This window comes from Pinus tabuliformis, chromosome 7 (genome assembly GCF_031772625.1).
Source record: "Pinus tabuliformis cultivar Carrire ecotype Pingquan chromosome 7, CPIR1, whole genome shotgun sequence".
Lineage (NCBI taxonomy): Eukaryota > Viridiplantae > Streptophyta > Pinopsida > Pinales > Pinaceae > Pinus > Pinus tabuliformis.
In genome coordinates this window covers 1619995671-1620008648 of record NC_142293.1, presented here as the reverse complement: position 1 = coordinate 1620008648, position 12978 = coordinate 1619995671, and the positions used below count along the sequence as shown (strand labels likewise).

Here is a 12978-nt window from a genome sequence, read left to right as displayed (position 1 = left end):
TCGAATTAGCCACCTGTAGCAAGTTTATCTCATAAATAGTCATGCTAAATTTAATTCGAATTAGACACCTGTAGCAAATTTATCTCATAAACAGTTATGTTAATTTCCTTTAAATATCGATTGCATGGAACTGAGAGGAAGTGAGAAGTTAGAAGAAATTACGTGTTAAGTTCGGGCTTTTTGTTGATACTCTGTATTTAGATTTCATATTTTTCATAATATAAATTTTGTGTTGCCAATGATCATTTAAAGTGCATCCTTAACTAGCTAGCATTCTAGTCACGTCAGTTGTAGAGCGCCCCTACACTGAAGGAGGTTTTTCATTTGTTGTTTTTAGTTCAATTCCCATTACTCTATTTTCAGCAAATATGTTTTCTAAGTTAGGATGATATTTCATTTCAATTTTTAATCAATAGCATAATGATAAATCACAACTATGCAGCCTTGTTCTTCTAAGATATTTTATGGATAAAAACGACTCTGTTTCCAAACTGAATTAAGATTGAAGTAATAAGAATACACGGTTTCTTAGTTTTCTTACTGTTTTGTCATTCATTTTCTTATAATAGAATTGTCAATTAACTATGTTAATGGATGTTTTCAAAAGCCATTTCAAGATGATGATATTTCTAAACTAAATGGTTAAATGTATAATTGTTATTTTACTAGGAATTTAGGAACTAAGGTATAATTGATTTCTTGCACAACACTTCAAGAGGGTAATGCTTCACATTTGAATGTTGGAGAAATTCAAAAATACATTAGTTGTTTACAGTTAGTTTTACATGCTTTTACCTTTTTGCTTTCAAATCCTCACTTAGTTGCATCAGTGATATTCCCAATAATCATTTCAAGGAGATTGATTTAATCATATTCCAAAATTGAATGGTTGAATGTTTAATGAATGCAATTACTGAGTTACCTTCTGCATCAATTTCATTCTTGGTTTTAAGAATTAGATCCATGGATTAGGACTAATGATAAGATAAGATAGATGTTCTATTTTTAATTAGGTTATAATTAATCAACAGTTCTTGGTCCATTTTTAGGAAATTAGATTAACTTAGGAACATTTCCTTTCCTTTAAAATTCATTAAATTCACTTAAATTTTTTCATAGTTTCCGGTTCTGCATTCTTAGACATCAAAGAACAGAAACCCCCAAAAAACAAAATAAAATACAAAACAACGAAGTAAGAAAAAGGTTAACTAAGCACATATAGTGCACCACACTTCATCAGCTTACAAACCTTGGTTGATAATATATGCAAGCAATTTAGGACACTAAATTGACTAAACACCTCCCATCATCTCCAAACTCTATGTTCTACTTGAGGTCTTTCTCCTCCAAGTCACTGAAGTGATCTCTATTCCCTGTCATATAGAATAAGGCACCATTTTCGAGATACCACATGATTCCCATTACAGTGCTTTCCATGCATGAAATGAGAGTGAAATCAAGTTCGAATTGTGAATTTAAAGCTTCACCTATTGCTTCTACTGCAGGCTCCTTCTTGCTTTCTTTCTTCTGTGGGAATTTCGTGGCATAGTCCCTGAACTCGTGACAATGAAAACACTTGATGTTTGACAAGTCCTTCTTCTTTTTGCCCTCCTCGCTTTGGAACTACTTTCCCTTAGCTTTCTTTTCTTTCCTGACAAATGCAAAGTCCTCTTCCACTTCTTTCGATGAGGTCCCATCTCTGGTGTTCCACCAAATATCTTCTTGCACCAAGTCGAACCATAACCGATCCCACTCTAGTAGCTTCTCCCTCCCACTAACTAAGTCCTGGTATCGATGCCAGCTCTTGGGAAGTCTTAGAAGCGCTAAGCTCACCAAATCATCTTCAACCATTATAACACTGACACTTCCAAGCTCATCCCGACATTGGGTGAACTTGGTTAAGTACTTTTGAATTGTGTTTCCCTTCTCCATCTTGATATTTCTAAGCTTGTCCTTTTGTGCCAACTTCCTGTAGTCATTGTTTTTTTTAAACAGGTCTGTCAAGGCCTTCCACATTGAAAATGGATTTTTCTTATCGTGGAGGTTCGAGGCAATATGATCTCGAACTCCTTCTAGGACAATTTTTATCGTCTTCGCCACACACTTTCTCCATTATGCCATATCCTGAGCATCAACTAGCTTAGGAATGTCTTTGTCTATGGATTCCTTAAGCTCGTTTTCTTCCAACACTTCCTCCATCCTCTCCTTCCAGGCAATATGGTTCGAACTACCGTCAAGGGCATATTCGAGTCTCAATTCGTAGAATGACATCTTGTTGGCTCTGAAGTATGATACTACAAATTTGATTACTCTAGCAAAAGACAAACTTGTATTCTCCTCTTCTATAGTGCTTTTAGCTTTGATACCATGAAGAAATTCGTTGAAGATTCAAACTACTTATGTAATATGATAAAACAAAAGACTTGAATCTACTCTACTCATCAGTGAAAAAATTAATTGATCGATAAATCACAAAGCATACAAGATAAAGAATTCAATCAACACATTACATAATGATTTCTTGGGAAAATCCATAGCTAAAAACCCATGCTATTTGTATATTGCATTAGTGAGAAAATATGATAAAATTACAGTGCTTTTCTCAAGCCCGGGCAGCCTCTACATTATCTCTATCTATCTCACTGCTTCACAAACAAGTTCCATCAAATACTTAGCCAAATCGATTGTCTTCCAAGCTCCTAATTCCTTGTGCAGTTTCCTAGGGAATTAGCTCGTATTTAATTGGGAAATTCCTCATCCATAATTACGCAATCCATCAATAGGCCTTTATCTGATTGCATGCACCATCGGTTTAATTTAGATGATTTTACAACTGATAGTACATTGTCCCTGAACTCCAATATCAATTAGGTATTTCTTTGATCTGACACGCATGAGTTAATTATGAGTGAATGTTCAGTTCATTGGTTGAGCAGTGCTAGTTACACCCCACTACTGCACATTACACCCAACTACTAGATCTCCCACTAATTCCTCCATCAGTTGGAACTAGTTTAACTCAATTTAACTCAGTTAAACTGAATTAAATAATTACAACTCAAAAGAACTCAACATGGACCCCTAAAATCTAAGAACCACTCTACATGACTCTAGATAGACTCCTGACTCGAATTAACTATGCCAACTAAGTCAAGTTAACTTAGTTAACTATTACAAGTTGCTATGAGAATTTGAATTACAATTTAATTCAAGGACAAAATTAAATTAGAATTTTCTTTCATGATGTTATTTTTGACATTTGTTGTAACTTGCTATTTTCAACATTATTTTGTTAGAGAATTATATATTACAGAGCAATGGAACACATAAAATATTGCAGAAATATAAACACAGAAAACGCATAAAACAAGAGAGACACAGATATATCTGGTTCACCAAGTTTGGGCTACGTCCACAGAGAAATAGTGAGTCCTTCTTTTATTATATTATCTAGCAAAATGAAGAGATACAATCTACAACAAATTTGTTGTAATTCCCTCTTCGCTCTCAATCTCCTCTCTCTTCCTCACTCAGAATACAGATCTACATAGACGCAATACAATTCTCTCATATATAGCGAGGGGTTACCTTCTAGGGCAAAAAACCCTAAATTAAACATAACTTCTACCATCATATCATTTGTCTAATGAACAGCCAGGATTGACTAGAAATTACTATACTTTTACAAGGGAATTTTACTTATGTTTTTAGCTTCGGGGGCGCTGCCCTCGAAACCCCCCACCAGGGGGGGGCTCCCAAAAGGTCGCAGTCACCCCCCCCTGCAGCGAATATTTTAAGGACGGCGTTGTCGCCCCATTTCGAACTGGGATACAACGCGGCGATACCTTTGAATACAGAAGATAATCAGGCTCCACACCCAACATATTTGTAGTGATTAATTAAATAAGTGGCTACATTTTTCTTTTTCAGATCCCTTCCATATTTAGTGCTTTTTTTAAAGTATTTTATTGAAACACATAAATGTGCCAGATATGTTGATTATTCTATTATGAGGGATCTTACAATGATATCATGGTTGTGCATCCTTCCATCCTGAAGGTTTTATGCAGGGAACTTCGGTGGGATTTGTTCTCACTCTAGCCAGTATTTCTCATCTTCAGTGGTACTTGATATTACCCTATTTGGCCCCTTACTTTTTAGATAATTATTTTGAGGTGTTCAGAGGTTTACTAATTTTCTTGCATGCTAAGATTTATCGTTGAAGATCAAATTGATTTGGAGCCAAGACATTGTTCTTTTCACGAGATCCTTATGATTCAGAATACATAATTTATAATGCCCAGATTGACAAGAAGGTACATCTCAGAGATCAAGAGGATTATTCTTTCATATATCCAATTGATTGTCTGAGCATAATCATTATTATATCAGTCAAGGCTAAACTCTTTGGTTGACTTTTCATGAAATTTGCATGAGCCAAGTTCGTGGGCATAAATTAGCCAAAAGATCATTTGGCTGGAATTATTTATTCAAAGAGGCTGAGATTAGAAAAAGGAGAGTTGAGTCCGTTGAGGGCTAAAATTTACTGTTGTTGCGGAAAAAATTATCCATTGATTGTTCTTGTTACTGATCTATTGAGATTTATTGTTTTACAGGGAAATTCTAAAGTCGAGAGGCCACATTACACGATGGGATCATACAATGGAAAAGGTTGCAGGGACAACCTTGTGTCTTGGGTGATAGGTGAGATCCCTTCATCTATGGTGCAGGAGTCAATCTCTACAATTGGGCACCTTTCATAAGCCATATTATAAGGGCTAAAAGGCCATCTTTTGTCGCGCAATTATGCAGTCGCCCTTGAGGATGTGCAGGAGCACAACGTTGAATTGCGAAGAGATTTTCATACCCACAATGTAGTAAAAGTAAGAGAGTCAATAGAGGTCACTACATTCTAGCTGCCGAGATTAATCTGTGGTTTAGGTTGTCAGGCTAGATCTAAATGGCGGATAAGCCATAGTGCTCCACACACTACAAGTTCACATCTTCACAATGAATAGTTGTGGTTTTGGCCGACACAGTGGATGATTGGGTTGACGAGTCAATGTATTCATTAGCTGTAAGTTGTGTCGATTAGGCAGGGTCACTTGGGTCATGGGCATTGCAGGAGAGCAGGTCTTAGGTTTGTGGACTGAAGTTCGTGGATGTGATCACCATACAAGGCAGATCCATACAAAATGGTCGTAGATCATTGCATAGGATGCATTGTTTCATCTCTGTCGAGAAAGATTTCACCATTTTTTTTTATCAATGGTATCATACCTCCAGAAGGCTCAAATCACTTACTTGGCAGCAGAAAAACATGAAATTATTGCAGCGATATTATGGTGGGACTAATTCAGGTGGAAAACATATTGATGGGTTCAACGATGGATGCAAAGATCACTCTTACATTTTATCTGAGACATCCAATTATCATTAAATCCAGCCTACTTAATTACATTTAACATATTTATCAATTTAAGATCAAGTTTATGGTCGGCTCAGGTATCGTTTGAGCCATTCATTAGATTGTTGGTACTAAATGCATTTTAATAAATAATTTATCCTCCCTATTTATGTTTTTTTATGGGTTATTCAAAAATTTTAAATTAAGGTATTTTACTAGAGGGTTGATTGTGCTTAGAAAACCAAATCTCCTCATTAGACTTCAATGAGGTTGAATTCCTGATTGGTGGCTGAGTTGTACATTCTAAAGAGATATTCTTGTAAAGTGTTGCGGAAAACATAAATCTTGGAATAGTGTTAATCGCTAGTGTCTTAGAAAATCAATATCTTTTATCTATATTTTCCTTGGCTTGTGACTGGGATTTAATTTCCTTTATCACTTCGATACTCATCGCCCTAACCTTTAATTCAAGTCTCGCTGCCACAGTTTCATCAAAAATATTTTCCATTTCAAACCAATTCAACCATATTGTGATGGTAGTAACTTGATGATGTTGTGTGCCCCATCTTACTAAAATGGCATGATTATGACTTAGAATTATTGATGGAGTTGTAGCTTCAAATTTAATCCCTAGAAAAATAGATCAATCATATTAGGTCTACAAGAGGGCTGATTTAAGTGGAGTATTGTTTTCATTTTAACAAGTGATTGTGATCAAATCATTATTATTATTGTAGAAGAATATTGTTATTGCAAAATTTTATTTCTAGAAATTAGTGTTCATAGGAGAACGATTTGTTATTATTTCTATAAGGGTTTATTATCTCTATTATTATTTGAAAATCGAAGCCTAGTACAGATCAATTTCTCAAAGGAGGTAAATCAATTTTACTAAAGAAAGCCAAGGAGAGAGAGAGAATACCAAGTGTTGAGACCCATTGATGCCAAACCATAATGTCATCAATTTACTTTTGGAAACACCTCAATAATCAGCATAGTAATATATCAGTTGATTCTCTAGGCTACAATACTTTTGTGGATCAAAATTGGAAACAACTTACAGATTAGAAGCAAGAGTAGAACAACAAGCCTTTCTCTCAAAAGGTCCATGTTATCCTTCAGCAATCAAAGGATATCCGAAAGGAAGATGTAAAAAGCAAGTGTCTCTTTGAATTTGGATCCAAATTGCAGGGTAAAAAGTCAGAAGATGTCCTCTTACAGTTGTATACATTAAATATGGCTTTGTGCCTGATGGACCAATCATATTGGAAAAAGTCAAGTTGGGCCTTGAAGTGGGCTATGCTTTCTTTGATATATCCTAGGTTCTTGGAGAATTCTTGTGAAAAGGTTAGACTGATAGTCCTCTCTTGTCTCAGTAAAATCTTAGCCTTAACAACGTTGCTACCACCCTACAATGATGACATTATGAGGAGGATTTTTCAGGTGATGGAAAAAGCCCTCAAAGGATTGGACAATATCACGCTTCTTACTTTTTTCTATAGGTGCAAAATTTTAGAACAAATGGTGAAATTCAGATTTAGTATACTTATGTTGGATCTAGAGTATGATGACCTAATCCTTTCGATGCTCCAACAATTTTTCACCAACATTACAACATCTCATCCAAACTTTGTCAAAACAGGCATGTAAAAGATCATGTCCCTAATCTTAAGAGAAGATAAGGCCATCTGCAAACAACTGAGATCCAAATTTGTTGGCAATTTGCAGGAAGGAGCCAATTGTACCACCTATTGCCTATGAATTCGCTGAGGGGTTGGTCAAACAAAACATCAAACTACTTAGAAATAAGTTGACCAAAGAGGAACTAACAAGGATTTGTGGAAAAAACAAGAATGAACTAAGGAGGAGAGGACTATGTTTTATCTGCAAGGGACCTTGGGCACTTAACCATTCATGTCCAAGTGATAAGGAGTCAACAAGGACTACACAAGAGGAGATTCTTTCATATCATGGGGAATCTTCTATAGTTGGGTCTGTTGATTTTCAAGATGGTGAGAAACATCATGATATTATTCAGGTAGACTTGTAGGATGACAAGCATTTAGAAGTGCATGAGGAAATTCTACCTAATGGCATTGAAGATGTAGACTCTTATAAAACTTAGTCCATAGGTATCTAGGGGGATGCACATATAGAAGATGAGGAGTCAAGTCTAGATAGTAGTCCATCATTGCATCTATGTTCAACAACTGGAGAGGATGAATAACAAATTGTCTTCATAGAGGGAGGAGGCCATGGAAACTTCGGTGAGGAGCCAATAGTAGCGAACCGACATGATGAGCATGATCATGATGAGGATCTTGAAAGACATAAAGTGCAAGATGAACCATTCCCAGAAATTCAATCAAATGCTCAACTTGAAGTTATGATCGTTGGGCATCTAGTGTAGATAGGTACACAGACATTCAACAGGGCACCAGAATCGCTAGCAGAGGACTTTTGGGGAAATATCATGCATTTCAAAATAGATCTTATGATGTTGAAGAAGAGAGTCCAGACAACCTAAGACACTATCTTACAGGAGAATAAAAAATTTGAGGAGCTCATAGGGGTATGTGTCGAGTCAACAACCAAGTTGCCCAATGTAGAGGAACATCTCAAGTCCCTCACAGGGTAGTGAGAATAATATAGTTGGGAGTTCTAAAAAAACCCTCTACATAAGTACATAGGTAGGGCTTGTGGCACCACTAACCCACCTTTATACATTAGGGAGAGTAGGGAAGAGTTCTCCAAATGGATCATGTTAGGTGACAGGGTGGAGAAGCATGAGTGGATCATCAGGCAACATCAACACAATAGAATTATTCCATGTGCGGGCATTCATGCATTAGATCCCTCCCACATGATAGATTGGCGAAAGATTATGAGTTGGAGTTCTATTAATGGGATGATTCCTAAGAGGATACCCTTAGCGAAGGGCATATTGCAGCTTGGGTCCTTAGGCACGGGTAATGATGAATGGTTGAGATGGTATCATAACCCACAAGTCCTAGGACTTAGGTGGCATTGGGATCTAGGTGAATCTATTGAGGGTTGGATTGGGTGGAGGATTGTTTGGGATCCGAATATCGGAGGATCCATTTAGGATCATTTAGCATGGAGGTATGGAATAACACACTGGTTTGTATGGGATCTTGGTATTAGTATGCAGATGCTTTTGTTGTAAATAGAAGTGGATTTCTTAAGGGCAAGCAATCTTTGGGCGAGAGGATTTGTAATATTCCCTTTACTTGATATGGTCAAAATGGATGGAATATGCCCATGGTATATGCCTTTGTTTTTCAAGGTAAAACAATAAAATAAGATTTCTAGAGAGTCCATCAAGCCTATTAAAGGGGATAGAAGCTAGGCGTTTGTATCATCCTATGTTGTTTATCTATTTTGTCTTTGTTGAGAACTTGGCAAGGCTAGTTCTAGTTTGGTCCCAGGGACGAAAACCCCGTGGGTGTAATTTGTGTGGTGGATTCATCTAGGGTCCACGATTGTGCTTCAGTGTATTGATTTTTCATTTGATGGGTAGCCTTGCATGCCATTCGAAAGGGTTTTCTACTTTAATCAATCCAGCATGTACTATTTGCATTGATTAATTAATTAAGTGGTTGCATTTTTCTTTTCGAGATCCCTTCCCTGTTCAATGTATTGTTGAAAGAATTTTATTGGAACACATAAATGTGTCAGATTTATTTATTGTTCCATTGTCAGGGATCTTACAATGTTGATATTTAATATTTAGCATTTATATCATTATATTTCTAATGAGTTATGTTTCTATGGTTAGGCAAAGTTTCACAATTTTCTGCAATCCTTGTGGTCAAAAATTCAGTTAATATCTTGAACAAATTTTTATAGTAAAGTTCCTTACATATGCATGAAACTATGACTTTTTCACATATTTTTATATGATTTAAAATCAAATTTACTCAAAAACACAAACCAAGTCTAATAAAAACAAAAAAAACATCAACATTCCTGTTTTAAAAAAATTAGCTTCCGGTAAGTCTTACTCATTCTTGCCGGATTCTTCCCATACCTATTAAGATACTTGCGTACCTATTGGGATACCTGGGTGGCAACAACAGTCTTGAAAATTTGAAAGATTAACATTCCTGTTTTCAAAAAATTAGCTTCCGGTAAGTCTTACTCATTCTGGCCGGATTCTTCCTATACCTATTAAGATACTTGCGTACCTATTGGGATACCTGGGTGGCAACAACTGTCTTGAAAATTTGAAAGATTAAAGTTTAGCTTTTAGCTATTAAAGTTAAGATTTTGATTTGATTGAATAACATTTTTAGAATTTAAATTTATATTAATTGTGAAAATTTTACTTATATACCTACCAAATATATCAATCACATCTCATCTTTAATTTTTAAAGTTACAAAAATTTTATGTTTCGAAAATTTTGATGATTCGATGTACGAAAAGTCATAGATATACATTTTAATTAATAAATTTATCATTAAAACATTCAATTGTTTTATAAAAAAATGTTATTATATTTAAAGTTACAAAAAGGCGAAAATCACATGAGAAACCATATAATTTGTCGACGCGTTTCGAACCAACATTACAATTATTTTTAACAAATTTGTTATTATATATTTTAAAATTTAAAAAATATCATTATACTTATCAATTACGCACACGCACACCATCGTGAAGCTGAGTTACAACCAAGGAAAGGTCCTACCGGGAGTCGAACCCAGGTCGCTGGATTCAAAGTCCAGAGTGCTAACCACTACACCATAGAACCCCATTGTTTTTCAAAATAAGAAAGAACATTTACATTGCTTTGTGTGGCATTTAATCTTCTTTAGTTTTTAGGTTCAAACTTCGTAAAGGAATTGATAAAAGGAAGCTGTCGATGGGAACAAAAACTAAGACAGCACAACTCCATCGATATAATATATATATATATAATTGGGTTTATGTGAAGTGATTGGAAGCCATTATGAGAATCCTTCACACTTAAATTTAAATTCCGATTGTATATAAATATTGATGATGATAATTAATGGCCACTAAAATTTATATATTCTATAAAATTTAAAATTTATATATTCTATAAAATTTTAGAGAGATAATAAATTAATAAAAAAATTAATATTTTATTTTTATGATAAGAAAAATTTAAAAATTAAATTGAATTTGAATATTGAATATTTTATAAAAGTGTTTTTGATATTTAATTCTCTTTAAAAAAAATATAGGTAACAAATTCTTTCTTTCTATTTTATATTTAAAAAATAAATTAATTTAATCTACAAATATAAATATTTAATAAAAATAAATTTTATAATCGTCAAAAGACCTTACCTGAGTGTTTTGGTGACATTTTTGTTTCATAGGTTAAGTCTTGTGACATGTTGTAACTGACCTGGTTGTCGCATTTTTTAAATTAACAATTGTGGCTCAGTTGAAAGATTATAAAAATTAATTTATTTTATAACATTAAAATATTTACAAACATTTTATGTTATGCAATAAAAAAATAGTAAATTAAATTTAATATAAAGTATTAAATAAGTTATTAAATGTTATGAAGTATTATATAAATTATGAAATTTAAAGTTCAAATTCTTTGTAGGCCAAATTAATAAAGGAAAAAAATAAATTAAATTAAATTAAAATTTTATGGAATTGTTTTACTAAGGCTTTGAATTCATGGTGAATGGGTTTCTTGTTAAAGCACTTCATGCTAAAAGGTCACTAATTCGATTCCCTAATAATAATTTACCCTGAAATAAAATTTAGAAATTTAAATAAAGTGACATTTCAAAATCTCTAAAAATCTTATCATTTCACTGTGATATAATTAAAAATTTATAAAATTATAATTTAAAGATTTGATGAGTAATAATTTCAATTTTTACTAAATATTTTAGAGTTTTGAATGTTAACCTGAAAATAAATTAATAATTAATAAAAAATATTTAGATCATATCTTAAAAATATTAATAAATTTTATTTTATTTTTCATTTTCATAATTGGGTTGAGAGGTGTTCTTCAGCCTCATATGATAGAGTAAGATAGAGCTAGCTAACTTAGATCAAAATAAAATAAAAATAAAAATAAACTCACTGTTATAGATATGTTCTAACCAAATGTAAACATTTCACTTAGTGAAATAAAAATAAAAATAAAAATAACAATATAAAAATAAAATAATAATAAAAATAAAAATGACATTTTGTATTAAGAACCCATGGTATCCATGTAGAATATAGCCTATTTAAAGGGGGGAACTAAACCAGTCTAGATCCATCTTAAGTCATGATCTAACAAGCTATGAGAGAGATCGAATCTTTTGAGATATAACTCTCTTTTAGAGTGAAAAGAGATACAAATCTCTTTTAAAATGAAAAGAAAATGATTTATTTTTTCCCTCTATTATCCATAAATCAAATCTTTTGAAATGCAACCTTCTTTTAAAATGAAAAAGATACAAATCTCTTTTAAAATAAAAATAAAATGATTTATTTTTTTCCTCTATTTTCCATAAAACTTTACACATACAATGATTTAAAATCCCATAAATATTTAATCAAAAATATCCATCTTTATTTAAAAAAAAACACACACACACACAAGTTTGTTTTCATCGGTATAAAAACATTGAAAATGGGTTCCATTGATCCGTGTGTTCTGAATAATGTCGTTTCTTTATTTAGTACAGGGAAGGCAAGGGCTCTTACACAAAAAGTCCAATTGAGATGGGTTTGAGGGAATATATTAACTTGCAAGCAATTCCCAGCAATAAGGCCAAAAGGAAAATGAAATTTTTTGTTAAGTGAGATAATCTTCTACCTCTTTAATGGTTGACTTTACAGATTGTGAAAATTGCTCATTATTCTCAATATAAATTTTAGTATAAACATAAATTTTAATGATTTTTAATAGATGATCAAAACCTATAAAAATTTAATTGACAATTAAATTTCATTTGGAATGTCCACAATCAAAATTTTGGTGGGGAGCCATGTGTTCCCTTAGAAGTTTTTTACCTTCCCTTAAAAAGAAAACCGAATTTTAAAACCAATCAATCAAAAAGGAAATCTAAACCTTTAAATGATTGTTCTAAGTCAAATTTTATCGTTTCATAATCGACGGAGACATACAAGGTACCTAATCTTCTTTGGTGGAAAATTAAAGATCAGAAGTGTGGACATAATTAACAATCCCATCCCCTTTCTCAGGGCACGCCATTGTAAAGGGATGTATCATTTTTCTTTCATTAAGAAAAATTGTTGGTCTTCATGATTAATCTCACTAACATCTGGATCATGAAACAATAGATGACCCCACGAGAAAGTTACGGTTCTTCCATTTAAAAAATTATTGGGAATACATTTAACAAATAGATTTTAGAATTTGTTTCAAGTATTTTGATTTTTATGTTGGTTTATTAGTCTTTGTAAGGGAGGACTTTAGCAATGTATTTACTTGTTGATCATTATTAGTTTAATGTTGGCCAATGCATCCCTGGTGGGGTGTAATCTCCAATGGGCATTTATGATGAATGGTGTAACGGGCTCTCACTTGTCTG

At 33.3% G+C, this 12978-nt stretch overlaps 1 non-coding gene across 1 annotated transcript; it reads right to left on the bottom strand.

Moving 5' to 3' along the window:
* Window positions 1–10112: 10112 nt before the first annotated feature.
* TRNAQ-UUG (transfer RNA glutamine (anticodon UUG)) lies at window positions 10113–10184 on the bottom strand. Its single transcript has one exon. It is a non-coding gene; the product is annotated as a tRNA-Gln (tRNA).
* Window positions 10185–12978: the final 2794 nt, after the last annotated feature.